The sequence below is a fragment of the Peromyscus leucopus genome, chromosome 4 (assembly GCF_004664715.2).
Source record: "Peromyscus leucopus breed LL Stock chromosome 4, UCI_PerLeu_2.1, whole genome shotgun sequence".
Taxonomy (NCBI): Eukaryota; Metazoa; Chordata; class Mammalia; order Rodentia; family Cricetidae; genus Peromyscus; species Peromyscus leucopus.
In genome coordinates, this window is record NC_051066.1 from 142,555,058 (window position 1) to 142,570,926 (window position 15,869).

Genomic DNA, 15,869 nt, shown 5'->3' on the forward strand with positions numbered 1-15,869 from the left:
GGTGAATGTGATCCCTGGAGCCTGCATAAGGTGAAAGGAGAGAACCGTGTCCACAGAGTTCTGTGGACCCTCTGACTTCTACATGTGCCATGGTATGTGTGTCCTACATGCATCATACACATACACATTCATACAATGATAAAACATTTTTAAATGCTATGGTTAAGAAGTGATTGAGGAAGACACCTGATGATAACCTCTGGCCTCCACATATACATTCCTGTGCAATCTCTCTCTTCTTCCTTCTCTCCTTCCCTCCTTCCCTCCCCCACCTCTCTCTCTGTCTCTGTCTCTGTCTCTGTCTCTGTCTCTGTCTCTGTCTCTCTCTCTCTCTCTCTCTCTCTCTCTCTCTCTCTCTCACACACACACACACACACACACACACACACACACTAACTTTTGTGTTTTGTTTTACCAAGAACATCTATTTCTGATCAAGAATACAAAAGACCAGGTCCATATCCAAGGACACCAGATGTACTGTGTTATCCCAAGAGTCTCCTAAACAATTTACCCCCCTCTCCACCCACTCCACCCCTGGGTTGAATCTCTGTCCCAGGGTGACAAAGGATATACTACATGACATCACTGTTCTGGCTTATCTGCTGAACCAAAGCTGGACACCTCACAAATCTGTGTCTTTGGAGTTGAACAACATCATGAGCCAGCTAGTTCCCTTGGGTGTGGCACATAGTGAAAGGGGCATCAGAATCCACACATGTGGCTAGCACGCATGGGAGGAAGGAAAGAAAGGAACTCCTTGGTCCTTGGTGACATTTCTTCTCCAGCTCATCTCCCTGCAAGACTGGCTCTACTTTATCCTTGGGTCACTTGCAACAATACAGTTTCCTTAAATGGAAGTCCCCCCAGACCCCTCTGCTCCAGTAACTGGCTAACAACCCAGTGGGGCCTCCTCCTCTAACTCACCAGAGAACCCACTAATCACTGGCTTTCATTGCTCCACTTCCAAGGGCAAAGAGAAAACATCATTCTCAGCGGCTCCTAAATAGTCCTGGCTCCACTGTAATTGGGTCAAACTGGGTCACGTGTCCATCTTTGAACTACTCACTGGCATAAGAAGCCACGAGGTAAGAGAAGGTGTGGGTCTGATAACCAGCCTTGGAACCCAAAAGATATTTTTCCCAGAGAAGAAAATGAGTGACAGGCAGAAAAGACCACCAAGGGCCCACTGAAGGTGCCCAGCAACACAAGAGCCTTGATTAAGACATCATTCCTGTCTTGAATTAAGTGTAGTGCTTCTTAAAAAAATAATAAAACCCGTGGTTTTCATCAATTTCCAAACTACCAATAGGAAATGTACCCTGACAGGCTTATTCAGACTTCCTTCAAGCATGTCTTTCCAAGGTTTCTAAAGATTCAAAACATCTTCTTTATTTCTTTCCTCATCCCATGGTCCCAGAACTGGGGTGTGTATGTGGGAACTATTCAATGGGAAAGCTCACATTGTGATGGAAGGGGCAGCCCCTCCCCCAGTCACATCATAACCCTAAGTCAGGGGCCCCTCCCCCAGTCACATCATAACCCTAAGTCAGGGGCCCCTCCCCCAGTCACATCATAACCCTAAGTCAGGGGCCCCTCCCCCAGTCACATCATAACCCTAAGTCAGGGGCCCCTCCCCCAGTCACATCATAACCCTAAGTCAGGGGCCCCTCCCCCAGTCACACCATAACCCTAAGTCAGGGGCCAATGACACTGTTGCCATGGAGATGCCCCAAACCCCTTTATCTACAGCTAGGTCCCAGTCACCCCTGGGAGCAGTGTCTCAGCTTTCAAAACTTCACTGTCTTAAGCATTGATTTAATTAGTATTCGAACACCAGGGGAAATATTTTCCAAATAAGTAAATTATTTATATTTGGGCATAGGATTTAGAAGCCCAGCTCCTAGGCATGGAAGAGATCAGGAAACAACCCAGATGTGTCATGAATAGTCTTCAAAGGTATCTGTGGTAATAGAGATCCATCCCATTGGATCCTTTGCTGAAAACTGGAGTGGGTGAAGTTTGACAGGCTTCCTTTCTTCACTTGGTATCAAGTCAGTATTTAAAAGTCAAAGCCATTCTTAAACTCCCCTCTCTCCCAGGTGGTCTTGAGCCAAAGAGTGTATGAAACTTCCTGGTGGCTTTAAAGTCCGAGGAGATCCCGCCCTCACAGCTTCGTTTCCTCTGACCCATCTCATGATCTTCGCTTAGACTGTTTCCTTTCTGGAATATTCTCCTTTTCCGCCAGCTCCACTCTGCCCAGACCACATCTACTCCATCCCTATCCAACCGGGTCAAAGCCTCGTGGCTTTATGTCCCAACAGCATTATTATTCATGTGACAACATCGCCTATGTGGTCTGGTCTCAGAGCAAAGCTATATCTAGAGCAGTTCAGGGATCAAAGGCAGCTTTGTCAACCAACTATGACTTTCCAAAAGCCCAGCAGAGAGGTTCATGGGTCAGCATGGAAGAGATTCTCCCACTATCTCCCTGATCTGCTTCATACGTCCTGTAGCAACTTATACCATCTCCCCAACACACTTTCATCCTCACGTCCAACATCCTATACCACATAGCCTCTCCACAGAACTCCTCATCTTCAGCTAATGCCCTGACTCTACCACAGGTGGCCTGGACAGCATGGACATGAAGGTTCTCCCTGGAGAGGGGAGAGCAAGGTGTCAGCTGAGGACAGAGACCCCCTTACTAGTTCACCAATAGCCCCCAGCAAGCTCACCTTGTCATTTTTGTCTTTCTCATCCTTCCAGTTTACTGAGGGTGGAGCTGATGTGTGCTGTTTGCTGTTTAGACAAGAACCTGGTACTTGGTTGAGGCCCACGGGCATCTGTTGAACAAATGAAGACACAAAGATGAGCCCACGTGGCCCTTGCTTTGAGGGACTTAGAGTCTAGTGGAAAAGGAAGCAAGCAAAAACGACCAGTGACTTGGCTATTGATAGGCTCTTACTCAGCCAAGATGAAGGAAGGCTCCTCTGTGATAGGTGCAGAACAGACACCTGTGCCCTGATGAAGCTCTCCTTGGGGGCCTTAGCCAGTTACCTTCAATGTCCATGTAGCACACGCCTCTCCCTTCATACCGTAGTAAATATCTTGTGTGTGTGTGTGTGTGTGTGTGTGTGTGTGTGTGTGTGTGTGTGTGTAGTCCTGTGGGTGAATGGTTGTGAGGGGTGAGGTGGGTATGCATACATATGTTTGTATATGCATGTGGAGGCCAGAGATGGTCACCCTCAATTGTTGTTCCTCAAAAGCCATCTATCTACCTTGTTTGCTAAAATCAAGTCTCTCACCAAGCAGGCTGGCCGGCCATCTAATCCCAGGGACCCTCCAGTTTCCACACTCTAAACTGGAATCTCCAGTGCAAGCCACCATACCTAGTGCTTTCATCTAACTTTTGAGGGTCAAGCTGAGGTCCTTGTGCCTCAGAGGCCAAAGCTCTACAAACTGAGTGATCTCTTCTCAGCCCAAGTTTGTAGTGTTTCCCCTGAGAACTGAAGAGGTTTTCCCGGGGCTTCTCGTAAGATTCCCACAGGCCCCAGGGACTGTTGTCCGCAGGGCTGCCTGTTGTCAGAAGCCAAGGCACACTGAGTAGATGAAAGGGCACATACAACCCACGCTGAGCAGCTACTGGAAAGGGGCATCAAATTCTCTGCAAAGCAGATTATTTTTCTTTGTAACTGTGTGTGGAGTTTGGCACAGTACAAGTGGCAAAGATAATAATTTGAATTTCCTCATGATTTCTTTTAATTTTGGATTTTATTAGGGAGGAATTATTCATTTGGCTTGTACACATTAAATTTTATTCAACTCATATGATTGCATATTAATAGAGTTACAGCTTGCTCGCTGCCTTAATGCTATGTTTTCAAGGGACTTGATGAAGAATTTCTCAATTTTGTTATGCAAGGTTGTTTGCACTATCCTTTGCTGTTTTGAACTTCAGTGCCAATAGTCTCCACTTATTTCAGACCTCAAAGGGCTCCTAGGCCATGGTGACTTACCTTCAAGGACAGGGTGTGTCTCAGGGGTGCAGTGGCTCTGGGTGGCCACTATTGTTTCTTATTGTCCACATGTTGCCTAAATGCACTTGGTCAGATTTGAGAGATCAAATAAAATGCTTCCTGTTGAGGCTATTTCTGTCACTTACATGTTGCTTTCCTCTAGGTCATCCTATACTTTAGGGGCTTAGTTGTCATGTGACTTTTCCTTGAACAACTTGGGGCTGGAGAGATGGCTCAGTGGTTAAGAGCACTGGCTGCTCTTGCAGAAGACCAGATTCAACTCCCGGTACCCACACAGTGTTTCATACATGTCTATAGCTTGCCTTTGACCTCCATGGGCACCAAGCATGCATATGCTGCACATACATACAAGCAGCTGAAACGCTCACTTATAAAATAAGGTAAAATGAATAAATCTAATAAAAAAAAGAATCTCCTGCCCAATTTAAAAAAAAAAAAGGTGATAGAAATGGATCTATTTGCAGCCTTCTACACGTTGATATCCAGTTATGCCAGCACCATTTGTTGAAGATGCTTTCTTTTTTCCTTTGTACACTTTTGGCTTCTTTGTCAAAAATTATATGTTCATAGGTGTGCGGGTTAATGTCAGAGTCTTCAATTCGGTTCCATTGGTCCACATGTCGGTTTTTATGCCAATACCAAGCTGTTTTTATTACTGTAGCTCTATAGTAGAGCTTGAAGTCAGGGATTGTGATGCTTCCAGAGGTTGTTTTATTGTACAGGATTCTTTTAGCTATCCTGGGTTTTTTGTTTTTCCATATGAAGTTGAGTATTATTCTTTCCAGGTCTGTGAAGAATTGTGTTGGTATTTTGATGGGGATTGCATTCAATCTGTAGATTGCTTTTGGTAAGATTGCCATTTTTACTATGTTAACCCTGCCTATCCATGAGCATGGGAGATCTTTCCATTTTCTGACATCTTCTTCAATTTCTTTCTTCAGGGACTTAAAGTTCTTGTCATGTAGGTCCTTCACTTGCTTGGTTAGTGTTACCCCAAGGTATTTTATGTCATTTGTGGCTATTGTAAAGGGTGATGTATCTCTAATTGCCTTTTCAGCTCCTTTGTCCATTGTATATAGGAGGGCTACTGATCACCAGTGAGGCTACCTGGAAAACGGGACCCCAAGAAAGACATGGAGAAATGGATGAGATCTACATTAACAGCCTGGACATGAGTGGGAGCAATGAATGTCGAGGGTCGAGGAAAAGAGAGCGGGAGATCCTAGCTGGATCAAGAAAAGAGAGGGAGAACAAGGAATAGGAGACCATGGTAAATGAAGACCACATGAGAAAAGGAAGAAACAAAGAGCTAAAGAGGCCCACAGAAATCCACAAAGATACCCCCACAAAAGACTGCTGGCAATGGTCGAGAGACAGCCGGGACTGACCTACTCTGGTGATGGAATGGCCAAACACCCTAATAGTTGTGCCATAAACCCCATCCAAGGACTGAGGAATCTGGATGCAGACATCCTGGTGGAGCGCTGGGAGTCTAATTAGTGAGAAAGAGGAGGGTCTATATGAGCGAGAATTGTTGAAACCAAGATTGGATAAAGCACAGGGACAAATAACCAAATGAATGGAAACACATGAACTATGAACCAAAGGCTGAGGGGCCCCCAACTGGATCAGGCCCTCCGAATAGGTGAGACAGTCGATTGGCTTGATCTGTTTGGGAGGCATCTAGGCAGTGGTACCAGGTCCTGGGCTCGTTGCATGAGTTAGCTGTTTGAAACCTGGGACTTATGTAGGGACTCTTGGCTCAATCTGGGAGGAGGGGACTGGACCTGCCTGGACTGAGTCTATCAGGTCGATCCCAGTCCTCGGTGGAGACCTTGATCTGGAGGCAGTGGGAATGGGGGGTGAGTTGGGGGGAAGGGGAGGGGGGCAGGAATGGAGAGAACAAGGGAATCTGTGGCTATTATGTAGAACTGAATAGTATTGTAAAATAAATAAATTAAAAAAAAGAAAAGGACCAAGTTCCTGCTTAAGTGCTTGGGTGCCTTCACGAAATACCTGTCCATTCCAACATAGATTGAGCTCCATCCAAGTCCAACCCCTGGAAAACAATGAGTTCATTGGGGATGCTTAAAGAAGTGTGGGTGACTTCTGATCAGCTACAAGTCCCAAGCCACTGCAGTGATGAACCAAGGAAAAGCTGCATCACTGAGGAGTCCCTCTTTGGCCAGTTGTTTACTTCTCATATAAGCTCTGGGAAAGGCAAGACCTTATGAAGGTCTTTTGATCATTGACATGCCTGTGAGCCTCTTCCCTCCCTCCACAAGAGATTATTAATAGGGCCACATCTGGTAAGGTCACCTCTCACTGATCACTGATCACAGATATTCTGATTCAAGGTGTTGATGATCATAGGCAACCTGGAAGACACAGCTACATATCATTTACAAAAGTAACATTCCTCTCCCCCAAGACTGTAGGTGCTGGGGTTGTTCTGCTCAGCTGAGCCATGCTCAGGTGATCTCTGCTGGACTTGCTAGGTGTCTGTAGTCAGTTGGTGGCTTGACTGGATGATCCAGTGTGGCCTGGGCTGGGGTGACTTGGCTCTGCCTTCTGGAGTCACTCATCTTCCAGTAGGCTTCCCTGGGCTTGTCCTTATGGTTGAGACAGAGGCAAGGGAGAGAAGAAGAGCAAATGGGCTGCAGATGTGATATACTTCCACTTTGAATTATTCATAGTAAGTGCCAGGGCATCCCTAATCGAGAAGCATGGGAAGAAACTACCTTCCAGCAACAGGAGCCACACAATCACATTATAAAAGGACATGGAAAAAGAAGGGAATTGGTAATTAAACATACTTGTATTTGTCACAGCCCAGTAGCAAATGTAGCATTGTGTGTCCTATTTTAAGGGGATGTTGGGTCCCACTGGGAACTCTGACTCCCCTACACTCAAATTCTGTTTGGTTCTTACAACATGGGCAATGCCACCTTGCCTTAGGGCAAGAATGTAATATGTGCATCTGCTGGAATGGCCTCTCCCAGCTTCCGGCTGTGTGGTACCAGTGTGCAAACACTGCCCCTGGTGTTCTAGAAGTCCTGGCTCCTGAGGCACATGGGTTGTGCTGTCACAGTTTAGTATTTCTTTATCCAGCTGTTGTTTGAGCATGGGAACCGACCTCTCTGGCTCCAGTTTCTTTGGGAACACACTCAGGAAATGGCAGCCTTTCTTCCAGTGCTTGTTGGCACCCAGGGCCCAGAACCAAGTTTGCCGTCAGGGGCAACATGTCTAATTAATTAATTAATGACGCAAGCCTAGTTTAGTTGTTTTCTAAAATTGAGGCGGGGAGAGGATATGAGGGAAAGAAGGAAAGGCAATTTGCCTGGCCCTTTGGGGTCTCCTCGGGAGTAAAGTTACCCTGTAATCCCTTCCTGGTGTCAAATGCCCGGGCTGTTACACTGCTAACAAGTGAGTAACCCAAGATGATGGAAGGGCAAGGGCATAGATTTTTCTCCGAACTTCAAAACACCCCCTTTCCCTGTTGAGTGATTACACCATGTGGACACCCAAGGGTGCTGGGGGCGCCTGGAGGGGCTCCATGGTCATCCTAAACAATGATTGAAAGAGGAGCTGTGCAGAGGCCCCTCTTACACAGATAAGATGTGAGTGTGGGAGGAGGCAGGGCCTCGGTGGGAAAGGATTAACATGTCTCAGGGACTAGGCAGGCTGTGAACGGATTCTAAGGACACTGTCGTATTTGAAACAGGACACTTTGGCCTAGGAAGGAGCTTCTGTACATGGGAATTTCTGGGCCCAGATGGTGGGAAAGCCTCAGAAAAACTTGGGATTTGGGCCTTCGCAGCTGAGCAGCAGCTGTGGAGCTGGAATTGGAGCCAGCCACAGGTGGAGGCACCTGTTTCACTACCAAGTTTCTCCCTCTCCTGTCACAGAGACCTAGTCTTTACCCCCTCCCCAGGGGTGGGGAACGTAGGAGAAGACTAGAGAAAGACGGTTTGCTGAAGGGATTAGGGAGATGGGCATTCATCCTGGAAGACTTCCAGCACTCAGGGTTGACAGCCCCGGGCCAGAAGAGCAGAATGTGTCCTGTTGCCAATGGTGGCTGATGTCTCTCTACACCTGCAGTGGTGTGTGGTCAACAGTGTGATGTGGCCTCCAAAGTCGAGTTCGTAATTGTTCTGACAGGGTGTGGACTGGATCTTTTTTTTTTTTTGAATTATCCATGAGAAGCAGATTAAGAGCCTCATCCTGCTCGCATGGGACATGCCCACTTACAGGAACAAACTCTTGATGCCATCCAGAGCATCTGTTGCTCTGTCACTAATTAATAAGGTAATTGCCAGTGAGTCTTCTGGTGGGCGGCATTCCCTTAGTGCTTGTTTGAAAGCCGTACATAGGGGCTAGGGAGACAACCCAGCCGGTAAAATGCCCACTGCGCAGTAATGAGCACCCATCTCCGTCATCCGCCCGCAACCAGGCAGGGTGCCGGGGGTGGTAAAGGCCACCATTGGTGGGTTGGAGACAAGAGGATCCCTGAAGCTCATTGGTCAGCCAGCCTTGGTGATTCAGGTTCAGTTAGATCTGTCTCAAAAATTAAATAGAGAACAATCAAGGAAGACACCAAACATCGACCTCTGGCCTCCACAAGCATATTCATATGCACTGGACCCACATGACCATGTACACACACCACATGCAAAAGACAATAACAAATGATGATGATGCCATAAGTAAGGTCCCAGGGCTTCCTCTACCACACCATCTTTCTCACTCATACACAGGGTGAGGAGGAGTTGAGGGCCTCTGTCTCCATCTTTTGACATGTAAAATGGGGGTGGCTATGGGATCAGAGGCCTCTTGCCAATAGGTAGCACCAACATGAAGGTACATAGAGACCATGAGACTATGAAGTGCCCCACGTTAGACCTGGCTAAGTCCTCTGAGTATCCAAAGACAGACATTTAAGATCACAGATGACTACTGTAAGTGCAGTTGCTGCACACAGGGTCACAGGGATGAGCAATCCAAGGCAGAAGGAAGGCTGACATGGCTGTGGCAGAGAGTGAGGGCTCCTCCTGGATGGCCTGGGGAGTGCACATCTGCTCCTGTTCAAAAGGAAAAGGAGATACGGAAAAGTAGGCACACTTCACTGGGCATGACGGCACAAGTCTGTAATCCCAGGACTCAGAAGGCCGAGACAGGAGGCTGTGGACTTCAGAGATAGCCGATCTCAGAACTAACCAACCAACCAATAACGAAGTGAGTAAATAAGTCCTAAATGTTTTCATCAGAAATAATAATTCAACCTTCGTTGAAATGGATAAGTCTACCTTGATTTAGACAATGCAATATATGTTAAAATTACAAGGGGAGGTGTCTGGAAAATGGCTCAGTGGTTGAGACGATGGATGCTCTTCCAGAAGACTCAGGTTCAATTCCCAGCACCTGCATGGCAGCTCACAACTGTCTGTGACTGCAGTTCCGGGGGATCTGACACCCTCCTCTGACCTCAGTTTGCACCAGGCATACATGTGGTGCCCAGACATACATGCCAGCAAAACAACATACACCATAAAATAAGTTTTAAAAAGTCAATTAAGAAATTACGTGGTAACCCACTAATATGAACAATACTATGCCTTCTCTGTTGGTTAAAAATAAGTAAATAAACAAATAAATAGAAAGCCAAGAAGAAAACCTTCACCTTAACCCATTCTTGCTGGATTTGGCCCTGAATGCTCCAGGACTGTGAGAACATAAATTCCTGTTGTTGTTGTTGTTGTTGTTGTTGTTGTTTTAATGTAGACATATATTCACAAAAAAGTTTCATATTTAACCAATAAAAGTAGAGCAAATCTAGTAAAATTTAAATTTTGGATAAAGAATAAGTAAAATTGAAGTATAAGTATGTTTCATGCAGTAATTGAGATATATATTGAGAAATCACTCACTGTCTGAAATTCAAATTTAATGGTGGTCTGTGTTTTTAGCTGGCAATTCTAAATCAAAAAGACTCTGTCCTCCATAGCATGAGAGACATCTGTCTCCTGCATGCTTCGTCCTTTCTTCCCTAATGAAAGACACATCTCTTTTTGTTTTGGTACTAAAATTTATTTTGGCATTTTTAACCCCAGCACAGTGCAAACTGAAAGGATCCGTACAGAAACAGTTTGTCCAAATGATTGGAGAACTCAAAAGTATTCAAACTCTGACTTTTGTTGACAAAGTTATCTACCGGGTTACTTAATAGCATAAAATAGCTAGGAAGGTATCCCTTGATGACTGTCAATGAAGGTTTACTTGACGAGAGAGAGAGAGAGAGAGAGAGAGAGAGAGAGAGAGAGAGAGAGAGAGAGAGAGAATAAAAGCATCACTTTCTTGGATGGTGATTGGGTGACCTGGGAAGGGCATTCGAAGAAGGGAATGTTACAGAAATATTCAAGTCCTGGCATGCTAGCCCCTCTGTAGCCCAAGACACCTGGGGAGGTTTGAGTGCCCCAGACTGTGGGATTGGAGGATTGTTGATCATTCCCTGACTTGGTTTCCTCACATGTGATGTGAGACAATAGTGACCCCTTTGCCTGGGATGGTGGTGCCATCTAAACAAAATAAGGTCTATGAGTGCTTGAACAGCACTTGTGAAGCAGGAGTCATCAAGAGAAATACGATGAACAGATGGGAAGGAAAGAAGGCCTTTCCTATAGTCCAGTGGGGACAAGGTCTGGCTTCAAATTCCTTTCTGTGTTTTGGGAATGCCCCAGGTTAGACCAGACATCCTGAAGCAGTTGCATTTGCATAGTGTGAGCTGTGAACCCGTGTTAACAACTGCCTGGTTAGGGCACATCTGCTGTGGGGGGAAAGGCTTTGCTGGCGGCAAAGGACATCTGTACTCAGCATGGCAGGCCGGGGTGTCTGCCAGAGAGTGGTTGGAGAGATGGATGCTGATGAAAAGAAAGTCTTCCAGCCAGTCCTCCAGACAGCTCAACAGACCCTGGAGCCAAAAGGGCCCCCTGTCCACAATTATGTAAAACACACTGGGTGCCAGACCTAGGGCTTGGCCAGGGCTCTGAAGACAGCTCTCCTACTAGAATCTGGTCCTATGGGTAGAAGTGTCTAGAAAGCCCATTGCAGGGCAAAAAAGTTGGAGATGTTGAAGTATGATGAGTGTCCTAGGATGGCAAGCTATTCTGGAGCCTACTGGTCCAGGGAAAGTATGGTCAGAAACAAAGCCTGACTCTACATTGAGTGCCTGATGGTCAAGGCAGGATGTTCAACCTCCTAGTGCTCTGGTTTCCTTGTATATGATTTTTCTGAGCTAATGCAGCAACTGCCTCCTTGGTACAATTATTCAGCCTTGGTATTCAAGCATCATCAGGTGGGAAGGTTTCTTGGAAGAAGGGAATCTTGATGGAAAATTCAAAAGATTAAACTGGTGTGTTCAAATATGGAAAGAAATTGACACAGAAGGAAGGAAGGGGGAGAGAAGACATATTGGCCAGTGTTCCTAGAACTTGAGGATTGAGAGCTGTGTGTGTGTGTGTGTGTGTGTGTGTGTGTGTGTGTGTGTGTGTGTGTCTGTCTGTCTGTCTGTCTGTCTGTCTGTCTGTGTACAAAAAGGAGAGGCAACTGTGACCACATAGGGTTCAGGGAGAAGGGTTTTTGGCTTTTCTGACAAGTCTTAGAAAGTCAAGCCTGGTTTCAAAGCAAAAGGGGTAGAGAGGGAAGTAACAGCTAGGTTAACACTTCAGGAAGAGACGTCATCCACATTAGGGCTATGGGTGGGATCATACAGAGTCCCCAGAGTTGTGAGACAATAACCCAGACAGTCAGGGGGTGGCCAGGACTGTAAGCAGGAGAAGGCTGCCTCACTAGGCCTCCAGGCTACTCAGCATGCTAGTAGGGAAAGCCTCCTCAGGAGAGATTTATGGCTGGTGGCTACTCTCCTGTCTCAGTAGGGGGACATTGGCTGTCACTGAGCTTGGGTGTATACAGAGTACAGTTTGTCCACGAAGACTCCAGAGCCTCATCAAGCAGAGCCCCCATGTTCTTTTGTCATATAAAGTGCCACTGGGGGGCATTCTTGAAAACAATGAGCTGATCACTCGACAGAGTAGCTGTGATTTAGAGGAAGTGGCAGGCATCCCTACAGATGGCCCTGGGTTCTGTCATGTGGCCTCCTTTCATCTGGGACAGTCCCACCCCCAGCAGATGGACGTGCTGTGGAGAAAGAAAAATGAAGACAAGGGTTTGGGGACTGTCATCCGGGTGGCGGTGGTAGTGGCATCAGCATCTGGCCAGTTGTCATCTCTGACAAGCGCTCGCCTTTCATGTGGGTAGCAGGCTGTGGGGTGTGGGCCTGGAGATGGGTTCTATAGAACAGCCCCTGGCTCTCAGATGCTGATGGCTTGAGCAGCTCTCCTCCAGACATGCCGTGGGTGAAGAGACCAGGGACAGGAAAGGAATCCTGGAGCAATCACAGGTTGCCTTTGACCTTGAGACCTTTGACCTCATTCTCCTCAAGTTTCAGAGTCAGAGCCCCTAGCAGCCATCCAAGTCGGTCTCAGTCACCTGTCTCTTTAGAACACCTTAATTCCTACCAGGAGGAAGCTAGGAGCCCACAAGCTTGGCCCTTCATGCTTCTGTCCTCTAGAGTTCTCCAGCCCATCACTACTGACCAGGACACTGCGTGCATCCTGCACACTTCAGTTGTTTATCAGCATCCTTGGCCAATTGCTATATCAAAAACTTTCTCCAGACATTGGCAGATGTCCCCTTTGAGGAAGCATTCATGGGAGTTGAAAAACTTCACCTTAGTGAGAAACTCAGATGACTGAATGTTTCTGGCTTCCCCCTTTTTGCCCAAGCCCATCATCAGACAGGAATGTCCTGAAAATCAGCTCTTAGAACTCCATTACCTGCTAGAGCCAAGCTGGAAGCAAAGGTCACCTGGAAACCAACTCTTCTACCTTCCAGAGTCCATCTGACCTGGATTTGTTCCATTTCTACCTAGGCAAGCTGTTTAAACAAGCTTCCAGCACCTTCAAATGCCATTGTCTAAAGCTTTGGGTCACATTCAGGTCCCACTGTCAAAAAGGTGGGAAGCATAACAGAAGTCCAGGATCATTGAGAGTCTGCGGTTGGGAATGTCTTTCTGAAGCTGTTTCCCCAGCCGTGGGGCGAAATCAAGAGCTGGATAGATTCCAACTCTATCATGGCATCACTGCTAAGGACAAAGGTGTCCAATTCCATGGAAGGATGCTGTGTTCTTAGCAGAGAAGGCAGGGTCATGTTGCAGACACAAAGTTGGAGGCAGATCGGAGTAGTGGTGTCTTGAGGGGGCAGGGTACATATTGTGGGGTGCTGCAGCCCCTAGAGTGGAGAGAGACGTGGCTGACAAGAGGATCTATTCCTAAGAACCCATAGGAGGAAGAGTTCAAGTAGCCCCTTGACTCTGGCTTTCTACTTCCTCAGTGACAGGAATCTGAAGCCTGAGTTAAAGCACTCAGTTGTGGAATAAACACACAACTTATTTGTGTATTATTCTTTCATTTATGCAGGGTCTCACATTACTCAGTGTCTTAGTCAGGGTTTCTATTGTGAAGAGACGATAGTCATGGCAACCCTTATAAAGGGAAATATTTACAGTTCAGAGGTTTAGTCCATTATCATCATGGCAGGACATGGCAGTGTGCAGGCAGCTTCCAGAAGAAGCTGAGAGTTCTACATCTTGGTCCACAAGTAACAGGAAGTAAACTGTGGACCACACTGAATGTAGCTTGAGCATAGGAAACCTCAAAGCCCACCCCCACAGTGAGACACTTCTTCCAACACGGCCATGCCTCCTAATAGTGCCACTCCCTTTGGGGGTCATTTGTTTTTTCAAACCATGACACTCAGGCTGGTCTTGAACTACCTGTGTAGCAAAAGAGGATCTTGAATTTCTGATCTTTCTGCCTCGACTTTCAAAGTGCTGTAGTTACAGGCACATGCCATTGCATTCTGTTTGAACAGTGCTAGGAATTGAGCGTAGGGCCTTGTACATGCTAGGACAATATTCTACCAACAGAGCCACATCTCTAGCTTCTAACAGTGCCTTTTGTCATAACATCAACACATACCAATGCTGGGAAGTATGTGTTACTGAATATTTTCAAAGAATTAGTGAAAACACTGTATGTCCTAATTACTTTGCTAACGCCATGAGGAGACACCAAGACTCATAAAGAAAGCATTTAATGGGGGCCTCGCTCACACTTTCACAGGGTGAGTCCATGACCATTGTGGCAAGGAGCATGACAACCATCAGGCAGGCATGGTGCTGGAGAAGCAGCTGAGAGCTTCTACAAGTTGGAGGCAGAGGGAGAGAGACTGGGCCTGGTGTGGGCTTTTGAAACATCAAGGTTCACTCCCAGTAACACACCCCCTCCGACAAGGCCACACCTCCTAATTTTTCCCAAAATAGTTCTACCAACTCCAAACTAAAGCATTCACATATATAAGCCTATGGGGCCGTTCTCATCAGTACCACCATGGACATCATCAAAACATTGGCCAAGAGTCATCCCCACTGCTATTCATGGGGATAAGGCTACCTTCTCCCTGGCTTTTAGGTACATGAGATTTTTTTGGGGGGAGTGGGAAGAAATCAATGTAACCACAGATACATGTTTCTATTTTATTTCTTCTTGCTTTTCAGTGACAAGGATCAAATCTAGGGCCTTGTGCATGCTAGACAAGCATTCTATCATTGACCCAGAGCCACAGCCATGAATACATTTCTTAAAAATATTTTAGGATCTGGAAAATGTTTTGAAGAAAAAAGCAGAGCTTGTCTGACACAGGTACCAGGAGTGGGGTTTGGGGGAAGGTACTTCTTTCTCTCGTCTGTTTTGTCTTGAGATAGAGTCACTTCATGCATCCCAGACTGGCCTCAAACTTCCCATCTAGCTGAGCATCCCTTGAACTTCCATCTTCCTGCTGCCTCCTCCTAAGTGCTAGGATTCCAGGTTTGCATCAGCATTCCGGGTTTTATGACGTGTAGTGTCTTGGATTCTCCAGCCCATTTCTGACCTGGAAGCATGCTGTGTGGACTTCTGGGAATACATACTCACCTCAGACAGGGCACTAACAACAGACAAAAGAAATTACCTCTGCCGCTCCTCCCCTCTCCCCTTCGAGTCTAGCTGTGTGAACCAATGAACAAGGACAATGTCATGAGAGCTGTTGCCGAAATGAGAGAATCAATGGATCCAGCTACTGCCGGGGTCTCTTATATTACCCTCAGCTTGCTGTATGTGATTGACATAGTTAGGGTTTCTATTGCTGTGAAGAAACACCACAACCATGGCAAGTCTTATAAAAGACAAAACATTTAATTGGGGTGGCTTACATTTTCAGAGGTTTAGTCCATTATCACCATGATATAACATGGTGGTATGTAGGCAGACACAGTGCTGAAGAAGTAGCTGAGAGTCCATATCTTGACCCACAGGAAGTGGTATGTCTCATTGGGCATGGCTTGAGCATATATGAGACCTCAATGCCTGACTCCACAGTGATACACTTCCTCCAACAAGGCCGCACCTCCTAATAGTGTCACTTCCTTTGGGGGCCTTTTTATTTCAAACCACCACAGTGGTCATGAGCCAGTTTCTAGGCCAGGGGTTACCAAGACTCTTAATAGAACTCTTTAATGGTGTTATGAAAGGATAAAGAGTTTTCTCCAGCAGGACAATAGGGAAAAGCAAAGACTTCTACAGAAGTAATATCCCAGTACCATATTTGTGGTGATATTTTATCTGTGTCTCCCAATAAAGTTTATTTGAGGATCAGAGGAAAAAGCCAACCACTATA